This window comes from Phyllobates terribilis, unplaced genomic scaffold (assembly GCF_046119375.1).
Source record: "Phyllobates terribilis strain yellow unplaced genomic scaffold, ASM4611937v1 Scaffold_3__8_contigs__length_932513732, whole genome shotgun sequence".
NCBI lineage: Eukaryota > Metazoa > Chordata > Amphibia > Anura > Dendrobatidae > Phyllobates > Phyllobates terribilis.
The window spans coordinates 451514583-451535869 of record NW_027362763.1 but is presented as its reverse complement, the minus strand read 5'-3'; the positions used below and the strand labels follow the sequence as shown (position 1 = coordinate 451535869).

At 43.9% G+C, this 21287-nt stretch overlaps 1 protein-coding gene across 1 annotated transcript in view; it reads left to right on the top strand.

The window, feature by feature from the left end:
* MCHR2 (melanin concentrating hormone receptor 2) overlaps positions 1–21287 on the top strand; it is a 776191-nt gene that overhangs the window by 146931 nt on the left and 607973 nt on the right. The gene's annotated exons all lie outside the window — the stretch shown is intronic.

Genomic DNA, 21287 nt, shown 5'->3' with positions numbered 1-21287 from the left:
TTGCCACAATAATTTAGTTTTAGACCCAGATTTTACATTTTCACACGTGAAATTGGTATTAATGGCAACAAAGTTTGTCACACAATTTCTGCTGAACATGGTAATACTCCATATGTGGCTGTATAGTACTGCTTAGCCATACGGCGAGTCTTGGAATGGAAGGAGTGCTATTCAACTCTTGGAAAACAAATTATAATAGAATAGTTTGCAGACTCCATATACAGAGTGCCTAAACACCAGAAGAGCAGATCCTCCCCTCTCAAGTGACCCCATTTTGGAAATTACACCCCTCTGGGTATTTATCTACAACTGTAGTGACGATTTTGACTCAATTGGTTCCTTACTGAAACAAGCAGTAGTGAATCTTGTTGTGTAAAAATTGCAAATCTGCCACTGTAGTGAGCTTACAGTACATTGCAGTGCCCAGTATGTTGTAGAGCCCAGTATGTTATAGTGCCCATACATTGTTCCCACCTCATGCTTATGGAGACATGACACCCGTAAATTAAGCGAGCTCTCCTCGCTACAAAGAAGATAACAAACATGTGGATGCTAAATGTCGTTTAGGTACACTGTGTAGTACTCAGAAGGGAGGAGGTACAGTACAGACCAAAAGTTTGGACACACCTTCTCATTTAAAGATTTTTCTGTATTTTCATGACTATGAAAATTGTACATTCACACTGAGGGCATCAAAACTATGAATTAACACATGTAGAATTATATACTTAACAAAAAAGTGTGAAACAACTGAAAATATGTCTTATATTCTAGATTCTTCAAAGTAGCCACTTTTTGCTTTGATGATTGCTTTGCACACTCTTGGCATTCTCTTGATGAACTTCAAGAGGTAGTCACCGGAAATAGTCTTCCAACAATCTTGAAGGAGTTCCCAGAGATGCTTAGCACTTGTGAAATACAAAAAAATATATATTATTGAGAGAATATAAAATATCAACATTAATGCAGTACCCATTTATTTTATTTAATATATATTAGGTATGTGGGTTTTGTATTATTGCTGATATTTTGTATTGATGGTGTTTTGAAGGAAAAGGGTGGTCAGTAACTGGTTACACCAAAATTTGTCTTTATTTTAGACTTCTCCATTGTTCAGTAACTTACCGTAGTTATTTGATACAAATAAAACATAAAACACTTCTATTTTTTAAGGCATTTTTATTTTGTTATTTTTTTTCCACATCTTCCAAAAACTTTTGTCCATATCATAACAAATAAGGAGGTGAGTAGTTCTTCAGATGAACTAGTACTTCACTCTTCTTAATCTTCACATACAGGTGCTTCTCACTAAATTAGAATATCATCAAAAGCTTAATTTATTTCAGTTCTTTAATACAAAAAGTGAAACTCATATATTATATAGAGTCATTACACACAGAGTGATCTATTTCAAGCGTTTATTTCTGTTAATGTTGATTATGGCTTACAGCCAAAGAAAATACAAAAGTCATTATCTCAGTAAATTAGAATACTTTATAACAGCTTGAAAAATGTTTTTAAAATCTGAAATGTTGGCCTACTGAAATGTTTGTTCAGTAAATGCACTCAATACTTGGTCAAGGCTCCTTTTGCATCAATTACTGCATCAATGTGGCATGGCATGGAGGCGATCAGCCTGTGGCACTGCTGAGGTGGTATGGAAGCCCAGGTTGCTTTGATAGCAGCCTTCAGCTCATCTGCATTGTTGGGTCTGGTGTCTCTCATCTTCCTCTAGACAATACCCCATAGAATCTCTATGGGGTTAAGGTCAGGCGAGTTTGCTGGCCCCTCAAGCACAGTGATACTGTTGTTTTTAAACCAGGTATTGGTACTTTTGGCAGTGTGGACAGGTGCCAAGTCCTGCTGGAGAATGAAATTTCCATCTCCAAAAAGCTTGTCGGCAGAGTGAAACATGAAGCACTCTAAAATTTCCTGGTAGACGGCTGCGCTGACTTTGGTCTTGATAAAACACAGTGAACCTACACCAGCAGATGACATGGCTCCCTAAACCATCACTGATTGTGGAAACTTCACACTAGACCTCAAGCAGCTTGGATTGTGTGCCTCTCCACTCTTCCTCCAGACTCTGGGACCTTGATTTCCAAATAAAAATTGGAACTCTTGGACCTTGTGGAGTGTGTCAATGACTGCCTTCTGCACATCTGTCAAGTCAGCAGTCTTCCTCATGATTGTGGAGCCTACTGAAACAGACTAAGGGACCTTTTTAAATGCTTAGAAAGCCTTTGCAGGTGTTTTCTGTTAATTATTTTAATTTACTGAGATAATGACTGTTGTGTTTTCATTGGCTGTGAGCCATAATCATCGACATTAACAGAAATAAACACTTGAAATAGATCATTCTGTTTGTAATGACTCTATATAATATATGAGTTTCACTTTTTGTATTGAAGAACTGAAATAAATTAACTTTTTGATGATATTCTAATTTAGTGAGATGCACCTGTACTTGTGATAGTCTGCAAAACAAGGCTAATTTTATATAATGTGTAAAATAACAGTAAATGAGTTAGCCTTAATATAGGCTCGAAGATGATCAGTGGTGATCATTGATGAAGTGATGGCTTTATTTGCATTATTTTATTTAAATTATGAAATAAAAGTTAAGCTTACGGTGCTAAATAGAATTCAGTTTTAGCGCAACCTTTAATATGAATAAGAGTTCTTAGGCAGAGAAGTACCCATTGCTTGTATGGTAGTCCAGGGAGGCTGTATGGCTCCTGACTAGAGATGAGCGAACATTTCAATGTTCGTTTCGAAAATGTTCGCCGAATATTTAGACATTCGCCGAATTTATTCGTCGATTAATCCGTCGAACATTACTGAACGCCATAGGATTCAATGGGGGTACAAAAAAAAAAGCATATGCAACACCTTCAATTGGGCCTGAAAGCTGCCAAAACACATCAAATAAGGGGTAGATAGCAGGAAAGTGCCATCAATTGACCCAGAGTACAAGTACTATAATTAGTATTACTATTACAGCTACATTTAGCGCATTACATGTGAAAAGGAGTCACCGACTGGTACAAGAGGAGAGAGGACCCTGCCCGCGAGGGCAAACAAATTATCTACAAGGGATGAGTGAGGGTACAGTAGGTCAGGGTACAGTTAGTCGTGTAGTGGTATGCTGGAGCGAGGCTTATCGCAGATTGTACGCTTGTCACAAGAAGTGGGTCTTCAGCTTCCTTTTCAAGCTTTTCACGGTAAACGACAGTCTGATGTGTTGGGGTACAGCGTTAGCACAGTAGGGGAGATGCACGGGACAAATCTGCTGAGAGCCTAAATCACGGAAAGCTTCCAGGAGCTCACAACTGAGCAGATTAATCCCTGCACCGATTAATATGAAGGCGAAAGACTTCTAATGAGTGCCGGAGTGAGAGGTATCAGACGCTGTGGTCTTCTGGCTCCTCTCTGTCCCGGTAAACCTGTGAGACCTTGCAAGCTTCAACACAATGTTCACAAGGTAGACAGCAGGGGTGGTCAGTCTCCTAGACAATAAGAACTCCTTTATGATGATAGAGGACAACATCTGCAAGTAGTTTGTATATTCTTCCCCTGTTTGCGGTGGATTTCCCAAGGTTCTCCGGTTACCTCCTCAGAAAAAATCAGCCATACAGGAGTGTTCACAGTTCAAAAAATTAGGGCCTGACACCACCATTTCCATGGCCAACAGATTGGAGATGGTGGAGTTCCACTTCTTAGCTTTGTCATGTGTGGGAGGAAACAATCTTTTACGTGACCACAACTGTGGGACCGAGAGCTGGCTGCAATGCTGAGAGAGGGCGGAGTACAGGGAAATGGACAAACTTCTGGACCGTGAGTGAGGTGCAGGCGCAGATGTTATGGTGGATTGAGAAACATGTGGTGTGCTTGGTGAAACAAACACAGCAGGCATGTCCGCTTCCGTTACAGCTGACGAGCTCGCACTCAGCCTGACTGGAGTGGGTAGAGAACCAGAAATTCTGTGGTGGGAGACTTGCGTGACAATACTTGGCATGGTAACAGAGGAGGAGGAAGGATCAGTGGATGTGGTTGATGAGGTGGCTGATGGTTGTTGAGGTCCACATTTTATCACAGTGAGATTGCCAGAGTAACGCATGTTGATTGCGCATGTGAAAGTTCATGCATATAGTAGTCAAATTAATGCACTTTCCCTCTACTGAGTTTTTTATCGCAAAGTTTGCAATTAACGTGAGCTGGCTCATCCTTTGTGGTCTCAAAAAAGGCCCAGGCTAGGCAACCCTTGCCACCCCTGAGAGCTGCAGACCCGTGACTTCTGCTGGTCACTGCCACAGTTGTCGCTAGGGATGCAGTGCTCCGGGTGCTTGCATCACTCCGTGTCTGCACCACAGGATGCAACCTAACCTCCTCGTCTTCCTCCTCCTCCACCTCCTCAGATGAGCTACTCAGCTGCGTGCCTCTGGGTTCACACCAAATTGGATGTACAACCTCATCATCATTAAATGTGTTATCCTATTACTTGCCCTCAGAGTCACCCTCCTCCTCTTCTTGCTCTGACAACACGTACAGCCGAGGGTCAGGAAGCTGCTCGTACCAACCCCTTTTTTTTTTGCTCCTCTATGGAGAACAATATCTGCCCCAAACAATTTTAAACGGAGATGTAGTCTGTTTTACTGTATATACCAATTTTGAGTATATCAGGTCTGTGTACCCCTGTGTGGAGAAGAATATCTGGACCAAAAAATTAATTTCACTAGAGTATAACTAGTATAACTATTGTAAAGGAGACCAAAACCTCTTCCCCTATAGCCAACCCAGTAGATGGAGATGCAATCAGGAGTGTTCACATTTGAAAACATTTGGGCCTTTCAGTACAGTTCAAATTTTCAGTACAGTAGAAATTGTAAAATTAGGAATAACACCTCTCCCACTACAGACAACCTAGGAGATGGAAACCTAACTTGGAGTGTTCATGTTTCCATAAATTAGTGCCTAGCACCAGAAAAGTGGCATCAATCTGAGTACAGTAGAAATTGTAGAATTAGGAACGACACCTCTTCCACTATAGCCAATCCAATGGATTGAGAGACCAAATCTGTATTCTCCACATTTCAAAAAATTAGGGCCTAAAGCCTGCAGCAACAGCAAGAGCAGGCACACAAGCCATAAAACAGACTGCAATTCCGCAAGATCAATGCAGCACACTAAAAACTACAACATTGCCTAGTCTGTTCAGTCTGGAATTGGGGTGCAAAAGTCCTTTGAGATCCATGACTTGTTCATTTTGATGAAAAAGTTAATTAGAAAGACTACAGCTGCAATGCACACTGTGTGCCTCACTGCTATCTTGGGGAAAAGCTTTCTTAAGGTTGCTTAAAAGCTTGTTTAGATACTCCAACATTAGCGGGACCCTTTCCAGGGCGGGAAGCAACTGCCAAAATTTACTTTTATATCGTGGATCTAACAGAGTGGCAACCCAGTAGTCAGCATTATTTTGAATCCTAACTATACAGGGATCATGTTGCAGCTAGTGATCAAGAAGGCACTCATATGTAAGGCTCTTCCAGCTGTTCCAAGGCTAGGCTCTATTGTTGGCTGCATAACACTGATGCTTGTTTCCTCAGTCCCCTCCTGCCAGCCACGTTCAACAGAGAGGGGATGATTATCCTCTTCATCTTCTGACTGTTGCTCGCCCTCATCACCTCTTCCTCCTCCATTTGTTCCTCGGCTCTTGCACCTTCACTAACAGTATGTCTGGAGTCACCAAACTCCCCCGATCTCAGGAATCCACCATCACTTGGCATCCGCCTGTGTGACGACAGTCTGGAACTTTCAGACATTCTTATCCCTTCCGCATCCTCCTCTTCTTCTAGGACAACCACCTCATGCTGCATGCTAATCAAAGTCTGCTCCAGCATGTAGATGACCGGAATATTGATGCTGATGACAGCATCATCAGTGCTAACTAATTTAGTAGCCATTTCAAAACTGTGCAGAAGGGTGCAGAGGTCCTTAATGTGCTCCCACTCCATAAATGTGATTTGCTTCACGTCCGTACTGCGTTGTCCCAGGCTATACAACAGGACATACTGCGTCAGGGCTCGTTGCTGCTGCCACAGTCGCTGCAACATGTGCAGAGTGGAATTCCACCACGTCGGCACATTGCATATAAACCTGGCATGGAGAAAGACCTCTGTATCTATGCAAGTTGATGACATGAGGGGTGCGAACAGCATAAGTGAGCACACAGTTTCCATACTTTCAGAAGCAGCTCATCCAGGCCGGGATAGTCCTGGTGAAATCGCTGAACCACCAGGTTGAGGACGTGAGCCATGCAAGGCACGTGTGTTAGCTTGCCTCAGCATAGGGCCGTCAACAGGTTCGCTCCGTTATTGCACACGGCCTTCCCTGGCTCCAGGTTCAGCGGAGACAGCCATTGCTGTAACTGAGCGTGGAGAGCTGTCCACAACTCTTCAGCTGTATGACTGCGATCTCCAAGGCATATTAATTTGAAGACTGCCTGATTGCGGTGAGCCCTGGCTGCGCAGTACAGAGGTGGTGTGGATTCGCTCTGCACAATTAGAACGCCTGTCTCATTAACATAGTAACATAGTAACATAGTTTTTAAGGTTGAAGGAAGACTAAGTCCATCTAGTTCAACCAATAGCCTAACATGTTGATCCAGAGGAAGGCAAAAAAGACCCATGTGGCAAACACTAAGCTCCACATTGGGAAAAAAATTCCTTCCTGACTCCATACGATAAGCAGACTAGTTCCCTGGATCAATGCCCTATCAAGGAATCTAGTATATATAACCTGGTGAATCACTCATTACAACATCATGCGGCAAAGAGTTCCATAGTCTCACTGCTCTTACAGTAAAGAATCCACGTCTGTGATTATGATTAAACCTTCTTTTCTCCAGACATAGAAGATGCCCCCTTGTCCCCGTCTCAGGCCTCAGAGTAAAAAGATCAGTAGAAAGGTCTTTGTACTGTCCCCTCATATACTTAGTAATAAGATCACCCCTAAGATTTCGTTTTTCCAAAATAAATATCCCCAAGTGTAATAACCTGTCTTGGTATTGCAGACCCCCAAGTCCTCTAATAACCTTGGTCACTCTTCTCTGCACCTGCTCTAGTTCAGCTATGTATTTCTTATACACCGGAGATCAGAACTGTACACAGTATTCTAAGTGTGGTCGCACTAGTGACTTGTATAGAGGTAAAATTATGTTCTCCTTATGAGCATCTATGCCTCTTTAAATGCATCCCATTATTTTATTTGCCTCTGCAGCAGCTGCCTGACACTGGCCACCAAACGTGAGCTTGTCGTCCACCAATACACCCAGGTCTTTTTCAGTTACAGTTTTGCCCAGTGTTTTACAATTAATCATATAATTATACATTTTATTTCCTCTGCCCAAGTGCATTACCTTACATTTATCCCCATTAAAGCACATTTGCCATTTATCAGCCCAAGCTTCTAGTTTACATAGATCTTCCTGTAATATAAAATTGTCCTCCTCTGTATTGATTACCCTGTTGAGTTTAGTGTCATCTGCAAATATAGAAATACTACTCTGTATGCCCCTTACAAGGTCATTAATAAATGTGTTAAAAATAAGCGGGCCCAATACTGACCCCTGTGGTACCCAACTGTTAACAGAGAACCAGTCAGAGTGTGTTCCATTAATAACCACCCTTTGTTTCCTATTACTGAGACAGTTCTTAACCCACATACATATATTTTCACCTATCCCCTTTGTTCTCATTTTATGTATCAACCTTTTGTGTGGAACCGTATCAAAAGCTTTTGAAAAGTCCATATACACAACATCCACTGCATTTCCTTGGTCCAGTTCGGAACTTTCCTCCTCATAAAAGCTGATCAGATTAGTTTGACAGGAACGGTCCCTTGTAAACCCATGTTGATATAGGGTCATGAGTTTATTCTTCTTCAGATACTCTAGTATAGTATCTCTTAGGAAACCCTCCAGGATTTTACACACAGATGAGGTTAAGCTTACTGGCCTATAATTTCCAAGTTTGTTTTTTGTCCCCTTTTTGAATATTGGCACCACATTTGCTGTATGCCAGTCCTGTGGTACAGACCCTGTTATTATTTAATTTTTAAAGATTAAAAATAATGGTCTTTCTATGACGTTACTTAATTCCTGCTGTACTCGCGGGTGTATCCCATCCGGGCCCGGGGATTTGTCAACTTTAATGATTTTTAGACGCCACCGTACTTCCTGCTGCAAGCAAAGTGACATTTAATGGAGAATTTTTGTCATCACTAATCATGTTTTATGTCATGCGATTTTCTTGTGTAAATACTGTTGAAAAAAAACATTTAGCATATTGGCTTTTTCCTCATCCTCATCCACCATTTCACCCAGACTATTTTTAAGGGGGTCAACACTATCATTTTTTAGCTTTTTACTATTTATGTAGTTAATGAATCTTTTGTGATTATTTTTACTTTGTCTGGCAATGAGTCTCTCTGTCTCAATTTTTGCTGCCTTGATTTGGTTTTTACAGAAGGCAGAGGTTGATTGCGCAGGTGGAGGTGTAGCACCCCGAGGGCTCGGCTGCTACAGGAGTATTGCACCTCAAACCAGAGGTGTGATATTCCACTCCCGGGTAAGGATGGTGTGTGGACCTGGACTCAGTAAGCTGCATGCACCACACACACCCCATTTCCGAGGGACAGCTCAACGGTGCTCCCACAGAAGTGCAGGCACAACAGCTTCTGTCCCTGGCTGGAGTGGGGAGGGGGAGGAAAACCTAGTGGTGTAGGAGCAGATAGGGGTGGGTCTCTGGGCATACGTAGGAGCCCATTGGTTGCTAGTCACCTGGGCTCGGGTGCTAGAGGGAGGTATATAAGGTGGGCACCATCTTAGAGAGTTGAGTTCAGTCCAGTCCAGTCAGGAGAAAGAAGAAGAAGTTGAGTCTGAAAGAAGTGACAGGGAGCAGAGCTGCGGCATGGGCTCTGCTCCACGGGCAGGCCTTGTCAGGAGGCCGGTGCCTGAGAGAGAGAGAGAGGAGAAGGAACAGCAAAGGAAGTAAGAAAGGAAACAAGGAACTGGAACACAGAGAAAGGCCCAGAGACACGAAGGCAGAAGGAACCCCAAAGGCCCAGGAGATTGCGGGTGAAGGGTTGGCAGAGCAGGGTACCGGGACCCAAATTGGTGGAGGCAACAGATTCCTCAGCCAAGGACCGGAGGTTGTGACCACATCTTGGTGCGACCCCTCACTACATCCACCAGGAAGGCATACCACGTAGGGTCAGGGAAATCAGAGATAGGTTTCGCCAAGAGAAGGCCCGAGGAAGATGGACAAAGGTGGGTCACTGGTGAGGACGGCCAGAGAAGGGAAGAGAAGGGAGCCCTGTGCCACGCTTTGGAGTTGCCTGGGAGTTGGTCGAGCCCCTTGCCTGGTGAACGCAGCTCAGGCTGTCCTTCATGAGCACAAGTGACCTGGATGAGAACTGTGAGTAAAGCATTGGAACCTGCACCACACGTCTCTGTGTTTCATCGCCGCACCAGTACCATTAGTACTGGGACGCACACACCATCACTCCCATCATCCACACTAGCTGCCCTGAGGCAATACTTCTCCCGTGGGGAGTTATCCCATACTCGGCTGCGCAAACAACATCAGTCTCAGCGGTCTGCAGCGCAGCGGCGGTCCCCACTGACCGCAATCCATGGGTGTCGTAGTCGGACATTTGTTATTACACTAAGACTGCCACTGAATTGACCACCCTGGGCATGGACCGGGTCAGCGCCGCGGAGACTACAATCCCCAGAAGCCCGGTTCCGGGTGCCCCTCGGCCCAGGGGGCGAGTCAGAGGCCCTAGAGGAAGTGAAGGAGGCAGAAACAGTGGAGGAAGTAGGAAATACAGAGGTTTGTTCTGCAAGCCTTGGGGATTCCAAGATTTGTGGAGCAGCCCCTTTCCCCGCCCGCCCGCACAGCCACCAGTCACCCAGTGCCCAGTCAGCGAGATGTAACGCCCTTGACCATACTTACTCGTCCAGGTGTCCCTGGTGAAATGCACCCTGGAAGACATATATTTAGTCAAGGAGCGGGTGATGTTGAGTGCGACATGCTGGTGTAGCGCAGGCACAGCTTTCTTACTGAAGTAATGGTGACTGGGCAACTGGTACTGGGGGACTGCGACGGCCATCAGCTATCAGAAACCGTCTGTATCTACCAGGCGGAAAGGCAGCATTTCCGTGGCCAACAGATTGGAGATGGTGGAGTTCAACCTCTTAGCTTTGTCATGTGTAGGATGAAACAATCTTTTACGTGACCACAACTGCGGGACCGAGGGCTGGCTGCTGTGCTGAGAGAGGATGGAGTACAGTGAAATGGACAAACTGGTCGACCGTGAGTGAGGTGCAGACGCAGATGAAAAGCAGGCATGTCCGCTTCAATTACAGCTGACCGGCTCTCACTCAGCCTGATGGGAGCGGGGAGAGAACAAGAAATTCTGCAGTGGGAGACCTGGCACAGTAACAGAGGAGGAGAAAGAAGCAGCGGATGCGGTTGATGGGGCAGCTGATGGTTGTTGAGGTCCGCTGGTCCGCATTTCAGCACGGTGAGATTCCCAGTGTAACACATGTTTTTTGTGCATGTGAAAGTTCATGCATGTAGTAGTCAAATTATTGCATTTTTTCCCTCTACTGAGTTTTTTATCACAAAGTTTGCAGATTACGTGAGTTGGCTCATCCTTTGCGGTGACAAAAAAGGCCCAGGCTAGGCAACCCTTGCCGCCCCTGCAAGCTGCAGACCCGTGACCGCTGCTGGCCACAGCAACAGTTGTGGCTAAGGATGCAGTGCTACTCATGCTCGCATCACTCCGTGTCTGCACCATAGGGCAAAAGGTAACCTCCTCGTCTTCCTCCTCCACCTCTTCAGATGAGCTACTCGGCTGAGTGACTCTGGGTTCACACCAAGTAGGATCTTAAACCTCATCATCATCCAATGTGTTATTCCATTCCTCACCCTCAGAGTGACCCTGCTCCTCTTGTTGCCCTGACAGCATAGTACAGGCCCCATGACCCTCAGGTATCTGAGTCTCATCAGGATCACCTTTCTCCCCGGTGGTTAATGTCTGGTGACGAGGGTCAGGAACCTGCTCACACCCTACTCCGTCCTGCCCCGAATCCAACCTAAAAAAAAATTGGGCATAGTTGGAGATGCTTTCCTGCTCTTCTTGACTATGTGAATATTTGGAGTACACTTCTGATGCCCATGGTATAGAATGGGTGAACAGTTCTACAGACTCACCCATCTGTGGAACTTGGACAGTTGTGCCTCAGGGGAAACAAGGGTAATTGGGGTGCCACCTCTGTGGATTGTACTGTGGGTGATGTTGAGGTGGAGGAAGAAGAGGAGAGGCCACTTGAAGCAGCGCTTGCCATCCATTTGAGCACCTGCTCCTTCTGGCCCTTAACAAGGTGTATCGCTGTGTGGATGCCAAAGACTGGGAGTGGAGTAGCCCGTCCACTAACAGAAGTTGTCAGTTGTCTTTGGATAGGACATGACGGTGTTGGTTCATGTCACGGGTGTGTCAGAGGTGACAGTCGCCCTGCAGTTGGTTGCAGGAGATCTCTACGTTTGGCATTACAGACATCTTGTTAGAGGTTGGCTGTCTCTAGGACCAAGGGGTTACCTCCCTCTGGCTAATTGGCTCCCTGCCATAGGTGTATTAATACCTGGTGTGTCTGCGAGGGAGGTGCCAGCAATATTCATTTCTACTTGTGAAGGCTTTAGCAAGAGCAGTACTTCATCCTCTCTGGAGCTTGAGGCCGTGTGCGCATTTGTTTGGAGTCTTCTAAAGCTAAGCAATTCCCCCCTGTTTGTCTACCCTTGTTGTCTATAGAGTTTAGTGCTCATCTCCTTCCTTCCCTAGCCTTAGCCATACGCCAGGGAAAGTCACGGTGAGGCACACGTGCGGTGATTGGTGAAGAGCCAATATAGGGATGGTAGTTGAGACATTGTGACACTAGACCAGACTAGGAGGTCCCCACTCCCCCCTTTCCCTAGTGTCTGGGCTCCCTTTCACTCTTCCCTCTTTGTTGTACTAAGTCTTTGTCACACCTTGCGTGACAGTGCACTAGTGCTTTCACTAAAATTACAACCTACCCTACGTATACCTTGAACACCAAGCCTACTTCCCCTTCCACCATGACCTCTCTTTTTCCTACTCATGTTGCTCAGATACTGTGGTAGGAGCACGCTATTAGCAAAACAAAATGAGATTTTTTCCTCTGCAACAGTTCTGCACACACCTGAATTTCAGCGGCACTAAATGTCAAGGTAAGATATGGCTTGCTGTATAACGTTAGGAACTGAACAAAGTATTTTTTTAGTGTGGATGAGGCCTGTATAACATAGGAGATATACTCCAAACTATTTCAAACTGAGATATCCCTGCTGTATAACGTTAGGAACTGAACAAAGTATTTTTTTAGTGTGGATGACGCCTGTATAACATACGAGATATTCTTCAAACTATTTCAAACTCAGATCTGGTGCTGTATCCTGTTAGGAACAGCAAAAAATAGATTTTTTTACTCTGCATAAGCTCGCAATACAGCTGAATTTCACCATCACTAAAAGGACTAGATGGCTTATAGCAGAGTGTAACACTGGACAGAAAAAAATATTTTTTGGACTCTGCCTAGCAACAGAAAAAATATTATTTTTACTCTGGAAACAGCTGAAGTTCACCGCCACTAACGTAGTATCTGACGTATAGCACGTATCACATTTGCGACACAAAAAAAACTTTTGTGGACTCTGCCTGCCAACAGAAAAAATGTATTGGTTTTACTGTGCATACAGCTGAAGTTCACCCACCAAAAAATGACAAACTGGGCTAACACAGCTTGCACTATCACATTAGCAAAAGAAAAAAAAAAAGATTTTGTGCTCTGCACTCAGAAGCTTTGCACTAACAAGCTCTGCAGACAGCTGAGTTTCAATCCCACAAAATGAAAAAGTGGCCTACAAGGGCTTGCTTGCTTTATCACATTAGCAAGTTCAAAAATAGATTGAAGGTTTACTCCTGCATGGAGCACAATACAAACGATGCACAACACTGTTCTATGGCATGGGCCCTGTTTTTTCTGTCAGAATCTCAGTAATTGCAAAAGAAAAAAAAAGTGCTGCAAGGTCGATTGAACAGGTACACAGCAGAGGACTTATCTACACTATCTGACTTTCAAACAAGCGCCCAACTTCCTAGCTAATATCTCTCAGTACACAGGTACACATTGAGCAGCGTCTGTCTCCAGCAGTGACATGGATAAAATGGCGCTGAGGGAACATGGCCGCTTTTTATATTTAGAGGACATGTGATTTCAGCAGCCAATTGCAGAAGCCCTTGTGTCTGGACAGTGTGGATGCTTCCTGCACTCTGATTGGCTAGTCGCGCTTTCCTAGCTTAAAGTTACCGCCTAGAGTACGAAAAAAAATTACAAGCTCACCACTGATCTGACCTGTTCTGAGCTATCACCAGCCCCCCACTCATCTACCATATACCCCCGCTCATCATACACAAGCACTATGCTAGCCAAACTGTTCAAAACACATTAGTTGCAATCACGTTCCCGCGTTTATTCGCCAAACGTTGCAGATTTTTCCAGAATTTAAGTAATTTTGCTTGCATTTCCGATTGCGAATCCGAACGTGCTATATTCTTGTCGAATTTAAGTTGTAAGTTTGGATTTCGAACAAATTCTCTCATCACTACTCCGGACAGACTATATAAGGTGTTATATAGGCTCCCTGAAGTGATGTATGTCCTGGGATATTCATCTTTAAAAGAAAATGCATACTGTATCCAATGAAGTGGTACTTTACTGACACCATTCATCTCTATAGAATTCCTATTACAGATGTAGACAAAACAGAACCATAATCCTGGCATAGGGCATACCTCAGTTCTCTATAACACATATACCTTGAATTATTACAGTATGTCTTACAAGAAAGCTAGCTTGGCTCCGAACGCAACATCCTACAATGAACTATTCAATAGTCACACTGCTTTTGTAATAAAAAAAATACATTTAAATGGAGTTTCAGCTTAAAAATTAAATAGTTTGCAAATACCAACATGTTTTGTATGCCTATAGTGACTCTGAACATTTTTGTTTGAGTCTTTATTTTAACATATTAAATTATTCAATATTATAATATATAAATTATGACGTTACTTATGTGCAAGAAATAATAAAGATTTATTTTACAAATGCAGCCCACTGTCTAGTATGTTTTACAGCTCATTTATTCTTATCTTTTTATATCGCTTGAGATATCAGTACTTTAGCATCCTCTCTTCCAAGATCTTATTTTAAGCTATCAATTCACTTTCTCCCTCAAAATTCTATTTTTCTTTGTACATAGAAGTAACAAATATCCTGAGGTAGTATTTTGATTAATATATCTCTGCAAGGTCAAGCTGTTCAAATGAAGCTACTTCAACAGTTTATGTGAAACTTTATAGAAACACTGATTCATAGCAGAAAATGATTTTGAATGTTGTTGTAAGTACATTTATACACATACAAAAAGATACACAAATGGAAAATGTGAACTTTACTATGGTGAGTCAGTGACAACATATTTTTGGAATTAATTTACATGAAAATCTAATGTAATCATAAGTATAGCACCTGTTATAGCACTGCGGTATTTCCTTCACTCATAAATCTTACACTGGGTCATGAGTTACTCTTGGTCATGAGTTATCTTTGTCCAATAAATAATATATAGCTTACTTATATGCTTTATTTAGGGACCTTGGTTGTAGAGATCTTGGCTCCAGGTCAGAAAGATAAAGATGAATGCATATACAAAATCATATGGCACAAAGAAATTAAGTAGCCCTTGATCACAATAGCTTTCTCCTGCTATCTTCTACATGAATAAAAACCCTCTTCACAGACATTACAATGTAAAATGCATAAAAAACATGAATACACAAAGTGTCCTCCTATATGTATGCAGACCATAAGGAAATGAGATGATCAGATGAAACATATTGGCATGCCAATGCCAGAATGTTCTACTGTGTGTTGAAATCAAACAGCAGGATTACTACAAAAGGTAGTTGCTTGGTTGAAAAGAACTTATAATAAATAGGACAGAGAAGGTAGGACTGAAATGCCTTTATGGTAGTTAGATTATTACTAGAGATGAGCGTTGTTCTACTCGAACTGTTCGCCAATCTCAAATTCGAGCTGTTTTGGGCGGTGTTCGAGCCGTTCGGCGAACACGAACAATTTGAGAAAAATTCGGCTGTTCGAGGTTATGTTCGATAACTGTTCGTGCACCAAAATCATAACTGGATTTTTTCTCAGTAATGATGAAAATTAATGTTAATACGCAGTTTGAGTGTACAGCGGGGTGGGGGGAGGGGCAGGGGATGGATCTCTGCAGGAACAATGAAGATCTCCATTTTTTTTTCTCTTTCCCGCATTTACAGTGGGGAGGTGCAATCTGTCAGCCTATCAGCAGCGCACACACGGAGCGAAGTGCTTTTTTTCACACAAGCAAGGGCATGTGTCATTGGCAGTGTATGTCACATGTTCTTGCCCTATAAGACCAAGCCATTTTCCCCGTCGCCACCATTTTCTCACTGCTGCAGCTGCGTGTTAGACGGCACCGCTGTTGCTGTGTGCGCTATACCTTGTTAATTTCAAGCCAATTTTCGCACAAATATACAGATAGCTTGGGAGTAGGGAATAGTTGTGATTGCAGTCCTTTTAAGGACTAGGTTACAGCATTTCCTACGACTTTTATCAGGGAGGTCTGTGCTCTTAAATAGATCGGTTGTGGGAGTAAAGACTAATTGTAATTGCAGTCCTTTTCAGGACTAGGTTACATGAGTTCCTATCAGTTTTTGCCAGGCAGGTCTGTGCCAGTGCTGTGCAAGTTTTTTTCACAGCATTTGGCTGAATCTAGCAAAGCTAATCCTTTTTGGCCTATTGCAGAGTGTGTTAGTCAGTGGAGTAGCCTATCTGTGTTGCAAGATATACCACCTGTGTATAGAATACCAATTTTTTTACTGCACCTAGTGAAGTAAAATCTTTTGGGCATAGCATCATTCTATTAGTCCATCTATACTGACCTCCATCAGGTTGCAAATTAAAACTAATTTTTATCTGCATCTACAGTACCTCTGAAAAAATATTTGGGCTTCTAGCAGTGTGTGGGACTTGTTCTATTAGTCCATCTATACTGACCTCCATCAGGTTGCAAACTGAATATATTTTTTTCTGCATCTACCTCTGAAAAAATATTTGGCCTTCTAGTAGTGTGTCGGACTTTCTCTATTAGTCCATCTATACTGACCTCCATCAGGTTGCAAATTAAAACTAATTTTTATCTGCATCTACATTTCCTCTGAAAAAATATTTGGGCTTCTAGCAGTGTGTGGGACTTGTTCTATTAGTCCATCTATACTGACCTCCATCAGGTTGCAAACTGAATATATTTTTTTCTGCATCTACCTCTGAAAAAATATTGGGCTTCTAGCTGTGTGTGGGTCTTGTTCTATTAATCCATCTATACTGACCTCCATCAGGTTGCAAACTGAATATAATTTTTTTCTGCATCTAGCTCTGAAAAAATATTTGGCCTTCTAGTAGTGTGTCGGACTTTCTCTATTAGTCCATCTATACTGACCTCCATCAGGTTGCAAATTAAAACTAATTTTTATCTGCATTTACAGTACCTCTGAAAAAATATTTGGGCTTCTAGCTGTGTGTGGGACTTGTTGTATTAGTCCATCTATACTGACCTCCATCAGGTTGCAAACTGAATATATTTTTTTCTGCATCTACCTCTGAAAAAATATTGGGCTTCTAGCTGTGTGTGGGTCTTGTTCTATTAATCCATCTATACTGACCTCCATCAGGTTGCAAACTGAATATAATTTTTTTCTGCATCTAGCTCTGAAAAAATATTTGGCCTTCTAGTAGTGTGTCGGACTTTCTCTATTAGTCCATCTATACTGACCTCCATCAGGTTGCAAATTAAAACTAATTTTTATCTGCATCTACAGTACCTCTGAAAAAATATTTGGGCTTCTAGCTGTGTGTGGGACTTGTTGTATTAGTCCATCTATACTGACCTCCATCAGGTTGCAAACTGAATATATTTTTTTCTGCATCTACCTCTGAAAAAATATTTGGCCTTCTAGTAGTGTGTCGGACTTTCTCTATTAGGCATCTTCCTCACAGACCGGCAGTTTGCCGGGGACACCCTTATCAACCCCGTCTAAGCACAATAGCCAGCCCTCGGTCCCTCAGATGTGGACAAGTAAAAGACCATTTCCTCCTAGCCATGAGAAAGCTAAGAGGTTGAATTTCACCATCTGCAAGCTCTTGGCTACAGAAATGCTGCCTTTCCTCCTGGTGGACACAGAGGATTTTCGAGACCTTATGTCCGTCGCAGTGCCCCAGTACCAGATGCCCAGTCGGCACTACTTCTCAAAGAAAGGTGTGCCTGCGCTCCACCAGCATGTCGCACACAACATCACCGCTTCTTTGAGAAACTCTGTGTGTGACAGGGTGCATTTCACCACAGACACTTGGACGAGTAGGCATGGACAGGGGCGTTACATGTCGCTGACTGGGCACTGGGTAACTATGGTGACAGCAGGACAAGGGGCTGCTGTCCAAGTCTTGCCGTCCCCACGAGTTGTGCGTCAATCCTCTTTATGTCAAAGTTCCTCCACTGCTTCTGCCTCCTCACCCTCCTCTTGGTCTTCCACCTGCACCCAAAGCCTGTCTGGTCATGCCACAAGCTTTCTAACTGCGCAGAAGGGATCCTGCACACCTCCTTACTATGCTGGCAGTAGGGCTCAACGTCATCAGGCGGTTTTTACATTGAAATGTCTGGGAAATGTGAGTCACACAGCTGAGGAGTTGTGGTCAGCTCTGGAGAACCAATTTCATGAATGGTTGTCTCCACTGGACCTGAAACCAGGGAAGGCCGTGTGCGACAATGCTGCAAACCTGGGTGCGGCCCTTCGCCGGGGCAATGTCACACACGTGCCTTGTATGGCTCACGTGTTGAACCTGGTTGTCCAGCAATTTTTAGCCCACTATCCCAGACTAGATGGCCTTCTGCAGAGGGCACGGTCGCTGTGTGCTCACTTCCGCCGTTCGCATCCCGCAGCTCAGCGACTTACATCTCTACAGAAGTCGTTGGGCCTGCCACTTCACCGGCTAAAATGCGATGTGCCTACCCGGTGGAATTCAACTCTGCACATGTTGCAGCGACTGTGGCAGCACCGACAAGCCCTGGTGCAATACGTTCTGACGTATAACCTGGGCCAACGAGATTCAGAGGTGGGGCAAATCACGCTGGAGGAGTGGTCTCAGATCAGGGACCTATGCACCCTTCTGCACAGTTTTGAAATGGCGACGAAGATGTTTAGTGCTGACGATGCCATTATCAGCATGACTATTCCGGTGATTTACATGCTGGAGCACATGTTAAACAGAATTCGGAGTCAGGTGGTGGCACAAGAGGAGGTGGAGGAAGTAGAGGAGGAGGAGTTGTATGCGGAAGGGCTAACATCTGCAAGGTCCAGAAGGTCGGCAGCACCAAGGCGGCAGGCATGTGAGGGTGGGGGAGATGGTTTTACCAGGGCGCATGGTAGCAGCCAAACTAGTGAGGAAGGTGCAGGAGCCCAGGAAGAAGTGGAGGACGAACTGATGGAAGACTCATCAGATGAGGGAGACCTTGATCACATTTCTGTTGTGCGAGGTTGGGGGGAGAGGACAGAGGAAGAAAGCATGATTGTTACCTCGCCACCAACACAACAGGGACTTGGTGCTCCTGGATGCGCAACACACATGAGTGCCTTCTTGCTGCACTACCTGCAACATGACCCTCGAATTGTGAGAATTAGAAATAATCCTGACTACTGGGTTGCCACACTGTTAGATCCCCGGTACAAAAGTAAATTTGCAGAAATTATTCCTGCCATAGAAAGGGATGCACGCATGCAGGAGTATCAGCAGAGACTGTTGCAGAATCTTACATGTGCTTTTCCACAAAATACCAGTGGTGCACGTAGTGAATCTCACAGTTCCAACTTGCCAACCGTGGGACCGTCAAGTGTTCAGCACTCAAACCGTAACAGAACCACAGTATCTGCTGGTAACATGAATTTTGCGGAATCATTTCACCACTTTTTTAGCCCATCCTTTGCAAGGCCACAGGAGACAAGAAGTCTGACACATAGTCAACGCCTAGAGACGATGGTACAGGAGTATCTCCAAGTAAACATTGAAGCCACGACTGTGTCACTGGACCCTTGCTCTTTTTGGGCTTCCAATCTGGATAAATGGCCGGAGCTAGCCACTTATGCCTTGGAGATCTTGTCATGCCCCGCAGCCAGCGTTCTGTCTGAACGTGTGTTCAGCGCTGCTGGTGGTGTGCTGACAGATAAGCGCACGCGGCTCTCCACTGATAATGTAGACAGACTCACGTTCATAAAGATGAACAAATCATGGATCCGAAACGACTTTTCTACCCCTGTGTCATCCTGGGGAGAGTAAAAGCTTGATGATTGGTTAAAATCACCCTACCAAACGTTTTAAGCTTTCAAATTACTAATCATGTTTATCTGTATCTTGACTGGAAAATAATTTGGGCTTTGTAGCAGTGTGCAGCACTGATCCTATTAGGCCATCTATAATAAGCTCCACCAGATTTAAAATTAAAAATAATTTTTAGCTGCATCTAGCCCGGAAAATAATTTTGGGGCTCCGAGATGCGCAAGACACATAAGTGCCTTCTTGCTGCACTACCTGCAGCATGACCCTCATATTGTCAGAATTCGAAGTAATCATGACTACTGGGTTGCCACACTCTTAGATCCCCCAAACTTTTCGATCAACCTTTTCATTTTAATAAAGACCAAAAAAATGGTCATTTTTGAAATTATAAGCATTAGCAGGTTGTTAGAAACTGAAATCAAACAGTTTTCAACTCAAAACTTTATTCTAGGTGATGTTACATTTTCACATAGGACCCCTTGTTCGAAAGGAGCTTCTGAACTCTCTCGTCCATTGAATTTGTCAGGTTTTGGATGGTTTCTGCTTCAATTGTTTTGCATGAGGACAGAATACCCTCCCAGAGCTGTTGCTTAGATGTGAACTGCCTCCCGCCATCATAGACACTCCTTTTAATGATGCTACAAAGGTTCTGAATGGGGTAGAGGTCAGGGGAGCATGGGGTCACACCATAAGTTTGTCCCCTTTTATGCCCATATCAGCCAGAGATGCAGATGTTTTATGTGCAGCATGAGATGGTGCATTATCATGCAGAAAAATGATCTTGCTGTGAAATACACGGTTCTTCTTCTTGAACCATGGCAGGAAGTGCTGTTTGAGAAAATCCACATACATTATGGAGTTCATCTTTAGCGCCTTCAGGGATCCTAAAGGGGCCGACAATCTCTCTCCCCATGATTCCAGCCCAAAACATTACTCCACCTCCTCCTTGTTGGCGCTGTAGCCGTGTTTGCGTGGGGTGTCCATCAACCAGCCATCCTCCACTCCATCCATCTGGACCATCGAGCGCTGCACGGCACTCATCCGTGAACACAACAGTTTTGAAATCAGTCTTCATGTAATGTTTGGCCCACTGGAGCCGTTTCTGCTTGTGTGAAGTGGATAGAGGAGGTCGACAGGATGGCGTATGCACAGCTGCAAACCTCTGAAGGACCCTGCATCTTGTTGTTCGGGGGACGTTGGAGGCACAAGCAGCTTCAAAAACTTGTCTGCTGCTATGACAAGGCTTTTTTGCCGCTGCTCTTTCAACCTGACGTAATTGCCTGTAGGAAAGAGTCCTCAATTTGCCCTTATCAGCACGCACACGTGTGTACTGTGAATCAGCTACATACTTCTTGATTGCCAAGACACTTCATCCTGATCATCGCACAATGTTGATTGTAGTCATGCCTTGACCTAAACACTCCACAATTTGTTGCTTCTCAGCAGCCGACACATCCTTTTTCTTTCCCATTTTTGCAGAAAATGTAGGCTGCTTAATAATGTGAGAGAGCCTTCTTAAGTAGTCTTGCCTTTCATTGGACACACCTGCCAAACTAATTAGCACAGGTGTCTGCAATTGCTTACAGTGATATAAAGAGCCCTGACACACATCACCATCAATGAGTTTAACTGACAAACAAACAAATTCTTCCCTTATCACTCCTAAACACTTTTTGCATAATAATTTGGAACGCGGTGTACATGTGCTTTT